This window comes from Centruroides vittatus, unplaced genomic scaffold, assembly GCF_030686945.1.
Source record: "Centruroides vittatus isolate TY-2023 unplaced genomic scaffold, ASM3068694v2 contig_926, whole genome shotgun sequence".
In the NCBI taxonomy this organism is placed as follows: Eukaryota; Metazoa; Arthropoda; class Arachnida; order Scorpiones; family Buthidae; genus Centruroides; species Centruroides vittatus.
In genome coordinates, this window is record NW_027122612.1 from 2,701,451 (window position 1) to 2,719,119 (window position 17,669).

A 17,669-nucleotide genomic window follows, 5' to 3' on the forward strand; every position below is an offset into this window, starting at 1 on the left:
TGCAGCTTTAGACACATATAAGTGAACGTTGAACAATATGTGCATGTGTTAAAAGTTGTTCAACTCTCCACAGCGAATATAAATAACTTAAGTACATAAACGGATGTATTGAAAAAAGGAGCGTATAAAATCTTAAGTAAATGAAACAGTATCTTATAGATTATTGTTTGTCTAGATGCATTCATCAATAAATTATTCACTTATTTTTTTTTCCTTTTGTAAATAGGAACATAATACTTTAACTATTGTTTATGTAAGTATTATCTTAAATGAAATATATCCTAATATTGTCATTCGTATGGTCTCAAGTTTCCTGAATCAATTTCATTCACAAATATGATTACGTCATTTCAAATTGGAAAAAATCAATTTAATAAAAATATAAATTATCGTTTATCTTTGTATTATATTTCGTATTCTATTGGATAAATTATTTTTCTGGTTTTCTTTTAATATAAATGTATTATAACTCTTATAATTTTTCTCCTTTATTTGACTCATAATTCAAACCTTAATCAGGAAGTTGGGAATTTTTAAATGTAGAAAGCTGATTTTTTACATATTAATATTGATTTTAGCTTTGTATTATTAATTAGATTGATTTATATACTTTTTTTGTTATTATTATTATTATTGAGCTTAGATCTTGGCCTAATTGAGCTCTAGATCTTGGCCTAATTGAGCTCTAGATCTTGAATATTCGTGTAACCCTCCACATTAAATTTGATTTTTAGTGTTTAAACTGTTTTTAAGTGGTTACTTTATAAATAATAAGTATTAATAATTAAAACAACCGAAGCCAAAGTCGAATCTGAACCCCCCCAAATCATGTTGCTTTGGGAGTTAGGTTAGAAACTGGAAAATTCTTCATCAGTAATATGATCCAGTTATATCGAGTTATGTCCTTTACCACCCTGTAGATCCATTATAGACCTGGCTGAACACATAATGGACACGAGTAAAGACCCTCATAGTGCTCTGTCCTGCAGCCATTAAGAGGGACTTGAGTTAAAAACAAAATCTCTATTTTTTCATATAATTTTTTTTATGTTAAAAATGACAATTTAATCATAAATTAAATACAAAACTAATATCGAATTATTTAAAAATTAAGCTTTATTACTCTGCAATTTCACCCAACTCTTCTTCGGTTAGTTTTATTGATATTCCCTGTTTGTATATTCTATTTGAATATATTTATAAAATTCCATAATTTAAATATTGCATTCAGTAATCTTTAAATTATTCAAATATTTAAATTATTGAAAAATTTAAACAGTTTACGGAAAAATTTATTAAAATTGAGGCTAGAGATTTGAAAAAAATAAAAATAAAAAATACTTTAAACGAATAATTTATGATTCAATTAACTGAAAGGCTTTACTTTAAAATATATTTTTAAGCTTATTTTTATTGTGTAATCTATGATAAATTTAGTAATTTCCTTAAATGAATAGGTCTATTAATTTTTTATGACAATAACTTTTCTCTGATGAATCTAATTAACAAACTTAATTCTGTCTAATTAATCAATTTACATAATACGTTCATTTACCTCACTCGATTTTACAGTAGACCTAAATGCCTAATATTATTATTGGCCTATATCTTTACTAAATGCACGTGTGATGTAATTACGAGCAGGGCCAGATTTACGTGTAAACAAAACAAGCTACTGGTGCTAAGAGACACCGTGCTCTATATCTACTGTATATAAATACATTCCTCTGCCTACTATAACATGAGTTATAACATATAAGAGGCTCTTCCCACGTCTTCAAAAAATATTTGGTGGAGTGGAGAGGGCCTCTTATATGTTATAACTTAGGTCTACAAGAAATCTAACGCCGGGTTTGATTATAAGACTCGTCAAATACGATCAATCAATAACACACGAATGAATCAAACACATAATTCAAAGTAATCGATACTGAATCGGCTTAATAGTTAAATAATTTTAATTACTAAATTAAAAATGGCTTTTAATGTGTCATTATTTTAGTATCAGTTGCTTTAATTATAAGGTTCGTTTACAATCTATACATAACCGAGGCCTTTTGTTCTATAAATTAACTATTAGGAGGCCATAGACCTATTTTAATGGGAAGTATTTATGAATTGTTTTAACTTTTAGTTCATAAATTTTAAATACTGCTGTATTAGAATCTACTGTGATACTGATGTAGAAGTTTTCATCTCTAACTCAGTGGATATTTACTGTAAAATTAATAAAAATAAATTAATCTATTGTATGATATTAAACTTAAAATATTAGTAAGAAGTATAGGCCTATATATAGAACTTAGTACGTGGCAATTATTTTAAAAGGTGACCTGACAGATTTACTATATTAAGGCATATCTGGCCACACTTGTCGTGTTATTACGAAATTTGTTGTTTTATTTCGAAACTTATTTAGTTAAATGGCTGTATTAAGCTAAATCCTTATAAATAGAGTATTTTCTTAATGTTTTTAATCATCGTTCAAAGTTAAAAAGAACCTTGAATGTTCCAAACCAAAAATGGAAAAGAATGCTGTAAATGAAGACCTTGTGGAGATTAATTAAAATTCATCGATAGGCTACGAATTAAAATATATAACCTGTAGGTCTATACATGGTCGGTTCCTAGCCGATTGAACTGATGGTGTTTAATCGAACCCCACGCTGCATGGGGTCATGCGCTGGGGGAGGTAGGAAATTTTCATTCTAAAGAGTAAATTATTGGCTTATTTTTGATGATTTTATTTGGCCCCAAATTTGTTAAAATCTGCTTGAATCTATATAATTTTTGTTAGGTTGTAGACTTTTAGTACAATGTAACTCATATATTGTTTAATAAGAATCATTTACTATGTAATAAACTGATAAATACTGGTCTGAGATGAGTTTTTGAGAGTATTTTTAATGAGAAAAAATAATTATAAAAAATCAAAAATGGATGTGTAGTCTTTACACTCTTCCTCTCTCATTAAAAGGTAATAATTAAAATGCTAATGAATACAATTATGTACGTTAATCAATACACAAAACGTATTGTAATAATAAAAACTGAATATTTGAATTTTAATTAAAATCCTTTTTTGACATCGGGTCTGTTGCAGAACTGTGTTCTATGTAGGATCGATGAAACTTTTGTGTTGGTGCTACACAAAAAATTTATATTAATTAAAATATTAGAAGTTAATTAAATTAATTAATAATTGTTAATTTTACTAGCTGTGTTGCTCGGGCTTTTGAGGGGGTGGAGGATTGTTGAGGTTGAGTCGAGAGAGGGAGATAAAAACAACGGTCTTAATAACTAAAATGTACATTTATTGATTTCAATATTTACAATAGTAAAACCGCAAAAGAAAAAATTTGCTCAAGCTAAAGTTAACAGAGGGGTGGACCCCGACATGTTTGTCCCAAAGACTTAACATTGTACCTTTGCCACTTCGCCACGCCTGAACCAATGCACCTTTGTGAAATCTTTCTTCATAGGCATCATCTACAGAATAACAGCTTTAATTTGATACCTGAACCGTATTTTTAGCTCCAGCCATTTATAAAAACAATCGGACTAATTAAAATCCTCTTTCAACTAATTAGAAATTTTAAAAATTTTCGAAAAATAAAATCTTTTAAATATTGCAGACTTAAACAAGTTTATATCATTTATTTGTCTTTTAATTATTATTATTTTTTTCTTGTTGTAATCCGTATTTAATTAATTAATATTTTTTAAGTTCTCAAACTTACAATTACCACGAAATGAATTTTTGAAGACTTAAATTCGAATTTTCGAAATGTTTAAATTTTACAAATATGTAAGACGGCTAAAAAAAAAAAATGCAAATCATTAATCTTATTCAGCATAATTTTAAGCGTAAAAAATTAAATTACTTGTGAATTTTAAATTAGTAAATGTTTTTGACCTTTTTACAATTAGCTAGAAATTATCTTTGATTTATTTGTTGTAACTGGGTATAAAAATGAATTAGGAAATAGTCTCGGACTTTTTCAGGTTAAAGGAAATGAATATTATCGAGAAAAACACGAGATCAGGTATATTATAATGAAGCAATGACGTCAACATTTTCCTCCATGTCGTTTCTGCGAAAATATCATCACGTAACCGCATAAGAAGGAAACGGTAATTACATATTTCGACATCTGGATGTTTAGTAAACCCTATTGCTGATGTGTAGGAGTTGCTTAAAAAAAAAAAAAAAAGAAATCCACTGTAATTTTTTTAGGTCATGTTTCTTAAATATATAAATGTGATTAGGCAAAACGTATCTCAATTTGTAACTTTGTACGCAACTAGTATCGAATTGCGTTAAATTTAAGTCTTTATTTTGTATATAAAAATATACAAAGAATATTTAAAAGTAGCCAAAATATTAGTATTTTTTGTAGTAAATTTGTAGCACACCTATGAGAAGTTCGTGGCACGCTACACGCCTAGGCAAATTTAAATCACATTTTTTCCAATATTTGCTAAGATATAAAGATATAGATTAGGTTTGCCTAGATTTTTGCTTAGGGCCTCACGCTTTCAAGGACTTCAGAGGAGCCGAAATTGCACATAAGCTAAACAATCTGCAGCTTAGGGCCTCGCGTTATGAGTCTATATAACTCAAGGTCTCACATTTTTACATAAATTATTATTTGGTAGAGAGAAAGGGTCTGTTATGCTTTAACTTAGGGACACAACAAGTTTAAGTACAGTCCTGTTCTTCAGACACGGATATAAACTTGTCGATTGGTTTTGATCCAGTGCTCTGGAAATCCGATACCAGGAGAATTTTAGAACATATCGAGTATCAATACACGATACTTGATACCGTTCAGTGTCTTAGATTTCATTTTACAAAATAATAAATTCATTTATTTTACATAAACATTGTGTTTTACGTTATGTAAGCTTATGTAAATGAGGATCGCAAGTCCTTGTCTAAGGCCTGGCGTAACCTAAAATCGTCACTATGGACATGAACTAAAAATATAAACCATATTAGGTTATATAGACTAATCCATTTGATAGCCTCTTCTCAAGGATATTATTAGTTCTAATTCATATCAGATGAATCCTGCTTTACGATAAGAATCAATTACAATAAAGTAAGTCTAATAGGATACATGATATAATACTTTTTTGAATAAAAATACATTTAAAAAATGGTTGCGTAAATAACAGATTAAAATACATGACAAGTGGTTTAAGTGTTGTACATAATAGTTTTATTTTATGTATTTATTTTTTCAATATTATGATTAAATGTGGCTCAAGTTGCTATAAGTGTTGCCATGAATGATATTGATGCGAGAATATTTTTAAAAAAAATACAGTAAAACCTGAATAAAGCGGAAACCTGCCAAACCAGAAAAAATATATATGTTACTGTATATTCAGTGCGATTCCGGCTTACACGGGTTTTACTGTATATGTAAAATCCTATATTTTTCCTAATTATTTAATGTTTTTATAGTTTTAAATTGAATCTTATAGTAAGAAGGTTGTAATATTGTAAAGGTTGAAGGTTAAAATGATGAATAACAGCGATTAAGAGAGGTTACTTGCTGTTGTTTACAAAATTAATTTTTAATAATTTATTATTGTTTAAGGTTGGAACGTTCGCAACTCTACGCTTGTATCGTTTGTAATTTCTATATAAAATTAACAGAGATAGTTTTAAATTTTATAAATGTAATCTGTAGAATTTTAAAGGATGTATACGATACGTCCTAATTAAACTTATTATCTATTTTCTCCCTTTTTTAAAGCCAACAAACAATGAGGCCTGACAATCGAGCACGACATTCGTGAACAGACAACCGTGCCGCACCTCCGGCCACCTCCATCAATCGAAATTATATCCGTTCCAGTCACAAAGAGTCCCCATAAATGTAACCGTGCTAAATATAAGCTGGAAGTTTATTGGATAATATCGAAACGCGTCATTATCCAAACTCCTCCTACGACACGTGTACTAAATGTAGTTTCTGAGCGTCATCGAAGGAACAGTTTATTTTCGAACGTGGGGATATACGTCCGGGTACTCGACCTTGTGCTCCTTCCTCTCGGCTACTCAAATTTAAATATGGAGGAGAATATTGTCATTAAGATATTGTAAAAACATACATACTTATATATATATATATATATATATACTTGTGCTAAATATTTATTCCAGACTTTAAAATTTGTTGAATGTCCTTGAACGGTGGATTACACTATCCACTTGTAATAAACGTTTACTATTAATATGGTTATTTATATAAGCGAAATGGTAAATTACTAACTTGTTTAGGCTATCTCGCGGCTAATTAAGGACCAGGAATGAGAAAATGTACTCTTAAAGAAGATGAAAATAATCTTAAATTCACTCTTTTTTTAATGAAGTAATTATTAAAAAATCCAGCAACGAGTTGCTTGACTTTCCTGACAAAATTTAAAATTTTGGTGTGGTCATCTGTTTTGATAATTTATTTTTAAATTTTATATTTTTAATTATTATAAAATGGCAAAAATGTTAATTTTGAATTGTAGGGATGTGTTTTATAAAAAAAAATTGTAAATGCTAATAACGAGTAAAATCTTTATTAAGTCCGACCTTAATCGAGATATGACACACGACCTCATTTATCTCTCCAACCCCTCGACCTTTAATCACCAAACTTTAATAGTGTCAATCCCCCTAATAAACAAACCTTCGTGCAAAATTTCAGAAATTTTCGACAAAAAGCACAGGAGTTATTAAGCTTCAAAGTGGGTGAACAAAATCGTGTCCCCCCACATATACAAACAGGCATCCATACATGCATTTTTTTTGCATTTTTCGACGTTTCAAGGTCCCCTAATCCAAAAATGTAAAAATCTTGGGGGTGCATTTTCTAATCGATCGCCACACTTTCCCTCTGTTAGCCGGGAAAGTAAAATTTGAATAAAACCCCGGTATAAAGTACTAAACAGCGGTACTGGATTAACGTATAAATTTAGTCTAAATTAACATAATTACGTGTACAATTACTGTATTAATAATTAAGATTTAACGTGTTACATATTCCCAAATGTTTAATATTTTTATTAAGGTTTTATATGTATATATATATAAGTAAATATATTTATTTACTTTTGACATTTCTCCTTCGTAGATAGAACCGATTCCTACATTCTAAATTTATCAAATTATCTCTACGATAATAAATGTTATTGCTGTCTGTCCTTCAATTTATCGCCACGCTCTTACTACAGTAGAAAACAACATTCGGGGTGGAGCATAAAGATAGTTATCTTCATGGTACGCGGATTAACACAGAATTTATCATTGGTTTCCATGATTTATGCGAATAGAAAGTTTTATGAATAAATTAACTGTGATCTTTTTTTTCAGTTTTCGAAGATTCTAGACTTGAAAGTGGTCGATTTTCTCCATTTGGGGTGATAATTGTATCTGTGTTCGCCTCTCATCGACGAAGTAGAGGCGATGATCGCCGTTTTATTATCCTTGGTCATTACCGTAAAGACGTGATTTGTTTATTGAAAATGTATGGAATGAAACTAGAATTAATTAGATAAAGAAGAAATTTAAACTTTTACTTTATTTATCGGCCATTAAGTTTTTCTGAGAACTGCAACGAATGTCTGGTTAATTTTGGTTTGAACAAATATTGGATATGCTGCCAAAAAGGCACGATTTTGGCAACTTATCCAATGATCAACTTAATGAAGTTTCGTCCACAATAGAAATACAAAAGTAATTATATAGATTACTAAATAAATTCAACGGTGCATCATTTACACTTCAGAATACAAAAAAAATGCAACCCGAAATTTCCCCGAATCCCTAAAAAATTTCCCTAGATTTTTTATTATTATTTGAGAGACACTGTTACTAAATTATATTTTTTTTAACGTTTCGGTGTTAGTTATAACCAGTTGTTAAGCACCCGAATTTTGTATAGATTTAAAGGTTTGGAAGCAGGAAGAATAAAGTAAATCCGAGCTGTTGGCAGAATTCACTCATGTGACACCGATCAAAAATTCAATGACGTCATCGATTATTTGGTAGCCATCTTGATAGCGAGTCACGCGATATCTTTCCACTGGCACGTAGATGCCTTCTTTGTTCAATAACGGAAATGAATTAAGTTCCATTTTTGGCGTATGAATCGCGTATTTTGGAATGAACTCAAGGTTGGACTCGAAATTAAAATTACTTTACAAGAATTTTTTTTTTCTTTTTTTCCTTATTTTTACGTTTTTAAGGATAAAACTTTTATAATGTAAACTTAGTTTACGATAGTTTAACTTTAAATTATTGGAAGACACGATCTTCACGCTAATTTTATCCACTGATGAGGATTAAGACACGCTGCAAACACGTAAAAAGGATGGGTATTTTAGAAGTTTGAAATAATTTTAAATACTTTTAAACGATAAAATTTCACTTAGATTAACAGAATCGACTTGATTTATAGCTGTAAAAACTGCCAATAATTGTTGTAAATGATGTATTTTTGGAACATTTTCTTAAAAGAAAAAATTGTTTGACTTTTCATTTTTGTTTTTCTGCTTTTCCATTAAGTGAAATTCCTTGAAGTAAACAGCTTTTTCAGGATTTTCTAATAAAAAAAAAATAAAATAAAACAGCGAATATAAAATGACATTTTGCCTTTGCCAATTCAGCCGAAGGACTGATCTTGTTGAAAAATTTCTGTTTTTTTCCAATTGAATATATATATATATATATATTTTAATCTTACGCAAAAGAAATCAATTTACAAATTATAAATACCCGAATTATATCTTAATCCGGCTATTTCCTTATGGCACATTTGCTGTTTGCTAATGAAATTGCCTGAGTTATCAACAAGCATTGATTAGCTCAAATCATAAACTAATTCTCCTGAGACGGCCGGATAGCCGAGGGCTAAGATGGCATTCTACCGCTTTGGGGGACCCGGAATCGAATTCGAACGGGTCGAAAAACCCCCAGGAAGTTTTCGTGAATTGTAGGGGCCCGTTCTTCAACACCTGATCGTTTCATTGTTAGCCTGGGGGGCCGACTGGAGGTTTTGCGAGGCCTCGGGAAAAGTTATTAGCGTGGCTCCAGATTATTTGCAAAAAAAAATATACTTTTCAACCAAATGTTCTTAGGAATTTGAAAGCGCATGGCCTCTGAGGCCTGAAAAAGGTTTGAGGTCTGAGCCGTCTCTGGAAGACCCGGATCCATCATGGGCTTTATTAAAAGGCCCTCTTGGTACCCACAGAGTTAAAGAAAGAAAAAAAAACAGTAATTCTATTGAACAAGGCGGGTTTAAACTTAGTTATGCCTTAAGACATAAAAAAACTATCTCCAATTCTCCATCCAATAATACATTTAAAAGCGCGAGGCCTTAAACTGTAGCCTAGTATCATCGTGAGGCCCTAAATTGTTTACTTCGTTTACGTGTAAATCTGTCCTTGATGCTCAGAAAATAAAATAAAATTTCGAAATTAAATTTATTTTTCTTAATCCTAAACAATAAATATATATATATACTGGAATTCCAATATACATTGGAAATAATAATATAGATCATATAAAATATACATCGAAACTACTGGAAATAATTCCCCATTGCGAACCCACAATGCGGGTCAATTACGTAAACTAAACTGCACCAAGGTCATTCACATCTAGCAAGCAAATAGCGCAGGCGCTGCGAGTCAGCTGTCGTTTTCATCCCTGTGACGTAGGGAAGCTTTCTATGGAGGTCACCGCGCACGCTCAGTTGGTAGAAAACAATCAACGTCCTACGTGACTGTCGGATCGTTTAACGCTATATAAATGGTGTGATTAATATAAATAGAGCAAGATCAATCTCGCGATTGTTTTTATGTTGAATGTGTGCGATAAGATACGAAACAGAAGGAAGAAAAAAATAATAAATAAATAAATAAAAAACAAGTGTACGTATCAAAATTCGCGTGATCTTGTGACTATATATGGTGATTTTTGTCATCTCGTTCGAACCTACAAATAAACACATTTATCTTATTTTTTTGAATTATTTTACTTTACCGATTGTTCCAGTGTTCTTATCTCCCGATGATAAACTAAAAGAACAATACTAGGAAATAAAAATTGACATTTGATGGAGGAAAAGATTACATTTTGGATACGTGACACGAAAATGATCATTTCTACTACACTTCAAGGGCGGATCCAATCTTTTTATGTTCGAGGGAAACACTTGGAAAAAAAAATCATTTCTTCAAAATATTTCCCAAAAAACCCGTTTGGTGCCCCGAATTTATCACGTAAATTAATTCGTAAATAATTATAAACAACGGAAAAAAGGTTATAAAAAAATAATCTTCTTATATATATAATGTATTGTCTTTGTGTGTTTCCACGTGTTTCTTAAAAAAACAATTACTATTATCCAATTATTTTTTATGTATCCTGATTATATTTGATTATATAATATATTCTGACATTAAGACAAATTATTTTAGGCTGACGATTTAGTGCTCATGATCGCTCTCTAATGGGCAGTAAATCATGGATACAAAATAATGTGAAATATTAAAATCTTTCAGCTTTAATCAGTGTAAAGTCGAAGTAATTTTTATCATTTTTGTTTGCTCGTAAAGTCGAATTTAATTTATTATCAAATTGTTAATTTATCATGATTATAATTGTTTCATATTTTCCCAGAAACTGTGTAACTAAACTAAAATTTTTTTAAGAAACTGCCAACAAGATTATGAAACGGTGTCTATTATTAATGATGTCTATTGAAATTGGAAAGAGGATTGGATATTTAAATAAATAAATAAATATATATATTACCGTGCGAGTCCGGTTTACACAGGTTTTACTATATATAAATGTACTGTACATATTGAAAGAGAGAGCCAAAATGCATTCATAACTAATAAGTTTAACTTTCCTGTCGTGAATTTTATCATTTTATATGTACTAGAAGCCATAAAAGTACTCGTTTGACCTGAAGGTTTCCTACTCCTACCTACTCCATTTGAAACAAATAAAAAATCCTTCTCAACAACAAACCACTTCACCCTGAAACACTGAAAAATAATATATTCACGTTTAATTATAACATTTGTTTTATCCTATTCACTTGTTGCCTGATTCACTTACATAAATAAATATAATGTTTTTTACTCATCTATTGCTATTTTTCCGTTTTGAAGAGTACTTTAAAAAAAGACAGGAAATGCTCATTACAGTTGGCCGCACCCTCAGTGCAGTTAACATTACAGTAAGCTAAGAACAAAGGAAAAAAAAAATAACAGATATTTTCCTTTATTCACTCATCTTTGTAATTTTAATTGTAGATAATTTAAGTTAAAATTTCACGAATAGCAATTTTTAATTGAATTTATAATACATCATTTGAAGTCCCTGATTAATTTAAATAGCTAAAAATAATAAGATAATTAGCCTGTGAAATATAGGAAATACAGTAGTCGAAAAACTAGTTAAGTACTGTATACAATACATGCAATTATATGGAGATAAAGTAAAATTTTTAAGTCCTATCGATCTGTAAATAATTGGAAGATGTTTTTTTTTGGCTAGCGAGCTCTTTATTTATTTATTATTATGATTATTTTTCTATAAATGTAAAGATTTATAATCGATCTTAATAAAATTATTTATATATTTTACTATTTTTAAACAAACTGATGCTGATTTTCCAGTTAGAGGGAATTAAGTGGTATTTTCAGAGATTTCTAACGTACAGTACTTTCTGGTTTAATATTAGAATATTCGAGGAAAAATTTCTATGCGTGTGGTTGGATGTGTCTAAATTTACACTTCCTCCCCCTTTATAAGAATATATTGTGAAGATTGTTTAATTTAGTTTTCCCTCTCGACTAATTTTGAATTAATTTCCATAATATTTCAGTGTTCTTCTGGTCAGTAAGGTCAAGCTATATAGGGCTACAAAAAGAAGAAAATTGGCGTTATCGAAAACAATCTCTCGTAAACAAACCTGCAGCGTGACGTCATACACGTCTCTCCCTCCAAACCACGCATGCGTGTGTATGTCGCAGCGGAAGTGACGTGTGAGAGAGTCCATTGAACCGGTCACCTTGGAAAATGTGCTTCATTCTGATACGGAGGGAGGGAAGCTTTTGCAAACGTTGAGGGGAAAAAAAACAAACTTTCCAAGGTATTAATTTGTTAAAGCAAACAAATTAGAATTTCTAGGAAGTGTATTTTACGATTAGTTATTATATAATAAACGTTTCTACTATAAATTTCGAATGTTATTATAGACAATATCTTACCAATATTTTCGAAATTTACTGCGATTTTTTTTTTGCTATTTTTAACCATAAAAATCGAACTGGAAGGTCCTAAATTTGTTTTCTGGTAAAAGAAATCTATTCTGTAGTCTGAATTATGAAGTTTTAAGCTGGGGTAATCTTGACTTCTCCAACAGCTTTATATAAAAATATTATAAGAAGTAAATACAGAATAAAACAATTGCACAGTATTGAAGCGTGGGCCTATAAAAAGAAATAATTCCAGCAGTTTCTAAAGCTGAATGCTGTCACATAACCATTGGAAAACACAATAGAAAGAAAGCCACGTTAATAAAAAAACAAGATGGCTAATTTTTTAAATATTTTTATTGCCTATTATCATGAGGATAATTTATTAGAAACTCTTCTCAAACAAGATGATGTTTGAGACGGAAGAATTATAATTAATGGCTTATAATCTCGTTTAAAAATACACTCTTAGTTTTTTTTTCGGTGTTTTAGTGAAGGTATAGGCCTATATACTAAATATCTTTGTTTCTTACAATATATTTATCACTTAATATTATGAAATATCATTTTAAGTTGGTTAAGAAAGACAATTTATTATTATTATTTTTTTTTGTATTATTCTTATTAATATCTATATAAATTCCAATTAGTTTTGAGAGTAAGTTACTCATTACTTATGGAGTGATGAAGGTTTAATTAATTTATGCGAGGTTTATTTGGTGTTTACGAAGTAACAAATGCTTAAATTTGTTAAAGTAAGCCTTTTTACCTACATTTTTATTATTTTTGTAGACTTATATAAGCCTGAAATTTGGTAGAAGAAAGTTTTTTAAGATAAGGCAGCTTGCTTGGTTTTTGTTTCCTCGCAGCTGTTTCACAGCGACTTGGAAAGTATACAATGTGGACCACCGCTGCTTTTTTACGACCTCGACGTTTGTATATTTATTTTTATAGTTTCTCATTGAAATTTTTGAATAAAGCTTAAAACTGTCCAGATGTATATATTAGGTTTACACTAGATACAATGTATCTTTTATTATGTAAACAAGTAAACCTTCTTAGGGAGATTCTGCCTAACTACCCTAATGTTCTGAATGGAGTTATAAATTTGTATTTTTTATATATTTTATAATAAATAAACACTGTTCTTGATAATAATTGCAATTTTACGTCAATTATTCTGATAAAATAAATTGTATAATTAAAAAAAAATTGTTGTAACATAATACAGTATAATGAAATTTTATTATTAAATATGACGAAACGAATTATAAATTCCTATATTCGAGAAATTATTATTCTAAGTTGGAAGATAAATTTTAAAAGTAGATTTAGGCCTTTACCGAGCCGCTTACGAGTCGAGAGATGTTCAAGACACTCCGATGCTTCGGCATAATAAAAAGAAATTAAACAAAAGATTATATTTACATTTCTTAAATAATAAAATTTGACAAAAATTTTTAATAATACACAAGAAATTCAGTCTGTAACAAGTATTTTTGAGGTTTTTAAATGTGCAAACCAGACCAAATGGCCCTTCTTGTTCATCTGTGATGGGGCCTGGAACTTTATAAATCGTTTCCAAACCAGAAAATTACCGCCTAAATACAATCACATAATTTTTTTTTTTAAATTATTGGCATGTTTTTATGATGTCGCCCTTTTTATAAACACTATTCCCATATCTGGAACGTTAGTGTTATGTGGTTTTTTAACTAGTGGAGACACATGAAAGTTGTTTTTTAAGTTCCCAAAAATACATCGTCCTTAATCGATTTTTTTTTAAAAGAAAAAGAATGTTTTTCAGATGTACAGAGCGACAGACAGTGAAGCAGACAGACACTCCAAAACGTAAATAGCTTATACAGTATTATACAGTACAGCTTATAAATAAGCAGCTGTTATAGCTTATAGAACGAACTGAAATTCTCATATAAAATGAAGTATATGGAAGACTTTCATACCTAAAATAATATTGGTATTAAATTTGGAGAGAAAATATAATTTTCCACATAAAAATTTTTGCCAATTATGTAGATATAATTCGTTCAATTCTGTCCTCATTATTTTAAAATATCAATACGATTACTGATTTCTTCGTCCAAATTTTGGGTATTATTAAATGCAATTATCTCAATTTTATATAATTTCTGAAGTAGACAATGGAAAACGATTTATAAAAATAACTTCCACTATCTTTCATTTTATATAATGATTTATTTTTATATGGCTAAAGTTACATATTATCAAGATTAAACAACTTGTTTATTTAATAAAGTATCCTATTTGTCTCAGTTCTATTAACGTTACAATATCAATGCACAAATTAAGATAAACACGTGAATAATACGAGAAAATATTGCTGTTTTTTCCACTTATATATGTATCTTAATTTATATAAAACAATAAGTAAATAAAACAACTAGAAAACGGTATTGATGGAATTATGAAGTAGTCCATGAATCTGAAGACGTATTACTCTATATAAAAGGAATACTAGAAAGTGTATTAAGGAAACACCGAAGATGAAGAATGTATTATAAAGTGTTAAAACTTTAATGTGGTTTGTATTATATTTATCGAGAAATTCTTTAAGGTAGTAAAACAATATATAATAGGAAATTTCTATTTAGTTTCACGTATTTCAAATGTTTCTAAATTGAGATTTTATAAGTATTTCGAAAACATCTATGTATTTATGTAATATATATATATATCTGTTCTTTCTTTTTTTATATATTAAACAAGCATTCATTTTTATATTAAACTATATGAAATAATACTCGATGATAGGACATGTACAGTACTATTTTTTTCATTCTCTCCCTGATGATTCATCTTAGAAGCGTTTATTAGACAAAACAATAAATAAATAACAGCGTATTAATCATCTTCAGAAAGAGATCTATTCACTTGAGAAATCTATAAATGTGCTCGAAGATAGATTAAGCGATTTTCATACATTTTTTATCAATTGTTTTCATCCCTCAGATGAGATAAATTCACTCTGAATTTTATTTCTTCACAGAAATTATGTAAAACTCTTATTTTCATTTGTATAATTTGGTTATGCCTTAATAAAAAATTTCGTTTTTATTCATATACATCTGTATTATTGTAAAAAACAAGAGGACAATTTTGTAAATGGATTGTGAAAGAAGAAAGTTTTGTGAAAAATTGAAAGATAGGGGTTTTCTGCATTCTCATATACACTTACATAATATATAATAAAGAATAAGACTAAACACAAGAGCTCACTTTCGACACTAATCTTCAGCGGACAAAGCCACTTCCGCCTCTAACCTCTATGTAACGGATATTCGATTTTAGAAAAATCCGTTACGTGAAGATTTCGCTATAAAGAATAAAATTTATTTATTTATGTATATACATTACCGTGTTTCAGAAATGCTTGGGAAAATTTCACAGGTTTATAAAAGAGGGAACACTGAATTAAAAACTTCAGCAACGAGTTGCTTAACTTTCCCGGCAACATTTGACGGCGCTATCTGTCGTGATATTCTATTTTTAAAAACTTTTTATATATTTTTAACTAATAGAAAATGCCAAAAAGCTTAATTTTGAGGGTGGGGATGGATTTTATAAAACAAAAAAAAAAAATTGTAAATGTAACAAGTAAAATCGTCATTGTCTGACTGTACTGGAGATGCACACGACCCCTTTATCTCTCCACCCCCTCGACCTTTAATCATCAAAATTTAATAGCATCAATTCTCCTAATAAACAAATATTCCTGCAAAATTTCAGCAACTTTCGACGAAAAGCACAGGAGTTATTAAGCTTTAAACAGGGTGAATAAAATCGTGCCCCATCAACATAGATAAAACCCCCCGAATTTTTTTGTATTTCTCGACGTTTCTATGTCCCTTGAGTGCAAAAACGTAAAAATCATGAAGGAGGAGTCATTTTTTTGACCGATCGCCAGCCATACTTTCCCAGCATAACAACAGGAAAAATAAAAATCGAGGGCCGTTTCGTGATCCGAACCCCGATTTTCCGGCGTAATGTGGACCGATATTTTTACCTCGGATAGCAGAAAACACGGATAAAACCGATAACACCGCCATTTTGGATTCAATTTACAAATATGAGACTCGTATGGTATCATTTTAAAGCCTCTGTACACCTTAATGAATTCAGGTATATACAGTATAATAAAAACAATTTTTATATTATTTATTATATAAATAATACGTGTTATATATAAGAAAAGTAGTGTATTCACTGGTTGACCACGGATAATTTGTATCGGGTTTCGAATAATCAAAGTTCAACTGTACCATTGAAGTGTGCAACAGTTGCTTGCAGAAAAAAGTAACTTTTACACAAGCTCTTACAGAATAAATTATGAAAATTAAGCGGCCAACCTTTGACCTTAGTAATTGCTGCGACTCTCTGAGGCATGGAGTCAATTAGATTTTGGAACAAATCTATAGAGATTTCGTGAAATCACAATTTAATAATGAATTTCTGCATCGAAGCGATTGTGTAATATAATTATCTATTCTAGGCAATATTCTAAGCAATTCATTAATTTATCAATAATTTATGATTGTTAGAAGCACATTTGAATTATCTCAAAACTTAGAATTAATTTTGTAACCGTTTTATTCGTGATTCAATATTAAATTGCCCGAAATTTATGTTAGAAATTTGAAACCATCAAAATACAGAAATAAATTTTCGTTGTACAGAAAATATTTTATATAAAATTCTCTATGTAGATTTTATTCAGAGATTTCAACTGTTTTAAATGATAAATAAAATTATATATATTATATCGCATTACGTTATTTTATTGTTGAATTTCCAATAACATCAACACGCAAAGATTACCGTCAAACCTAGAGTTATTTATTTATTTAATTCTTTAGCGTACAGTACAGATGTATTTCGATCCTCTTGGAGTGTACATAGTATGGGATTAAAAGTGTAAAATAAATATTTCATTGATAAGATATTAAAGAAAGGTTTACAACAATTACTGTGTCCATAACAACCACAATTAAACAGGTCCACCATTGGAAAAAACCACTGAATATGGTAGTTAGTCTCGGGTTCGTGCGCTTTCTGCTAGAGTTTTCCAGGATTTTCTCACATATATAACACCTAAATAGAGTCAAGTTTCTCATAGAAAACACATAAAAGTCACACAATCTCGTATGTTCGAATTTTTTTAGCTACAGCGCGGAGTGATATGCATTGAAGATTCGGCACATCGGCTTCATTTTTATACCGAGAAATATATATATTGTTTAATTAATTATCAAAATAAAATAGTTACAAATGGTATTTTTATAAAGTAAAAGAATTTTAAGTGAAATTGAAAACAAATTTTAATCGCTGTGTAAAAAATTCCAATGAAA

At 29.6% G+C, this 17,669-nt stretch overlaps 1 long non-coding RNA gene across 2 annotated transcripts; it reads left to right on the top strand.

Moving 5' to 3' along the window:
- Positions 1-111: 111 nt before the first annotated feature.
- On the top strand, positions 112-13,417 carry LOC136984633 (uncharacterized). 2 transcript variants are annotated; one of them, XR_010882216.1, is made up of 4 exons: positions 112-136; positions 7,140-7,285; positions 7,379-7,532; positions 13,075-13,417. It is a non-coding gene; the product is annotated as an uncharacterized lncRNA (long non-coding RNA). The 2 variants fall into 2 exon arrangements; XR_010882215.1 differs by lacking the exon at positions 13,075-13,417 and having other exon boundaries at positions 7,379-7,583.
- Positions 13,418-17,669: the final 4,252 nt, after the last annotated feature.